Raw genomic sequence first — 392 nt, forward strand, 5'->3', positions numbered from 1 at the left:
AATAAAATAAAATAAAAATAATATTAATATTTATAATATAATTTAAGAAATAAACAAAGATTTCAACGCAAAAACAAAGACAAAGGTGCTGCTGCAGCAACCCCCCTGACCAGTGGTTCGTTACGCCGGAGCTGAGCGGCGCTGCTGCAGCATTGCTGCTGCTGCTGCTGCTGCTGCTGCTGCTGCTGCTGCTGCTGCTGCTGCTGGCGGTGTTTTCACTGATTTTTTCTGTGTAGTTGCATATTTAACTTTAATTTAAAATAAAAAGAGTAGAAATTTGTCTTATCTTGTCGCATATACACCCCAACTACTTTGTTGCTGTCGCTTATATATATATATATATATATATATATATATATATATATATATATATATATATATATATATATATA

This window comes from Eimeria mitis, genomic scaffold (assembly GCF_000499745.2).
Source record: "Eimeria mitis Houghton genomic scaffold, Emh_scaff5040, whole genome shotgun sequence".
Lineage (NCBI taxonomy): Eukaryota > Apicomplexa > Conoidasida > Eucoccidiorida > Eimeriidae > Eimeria > Eimeria mitis.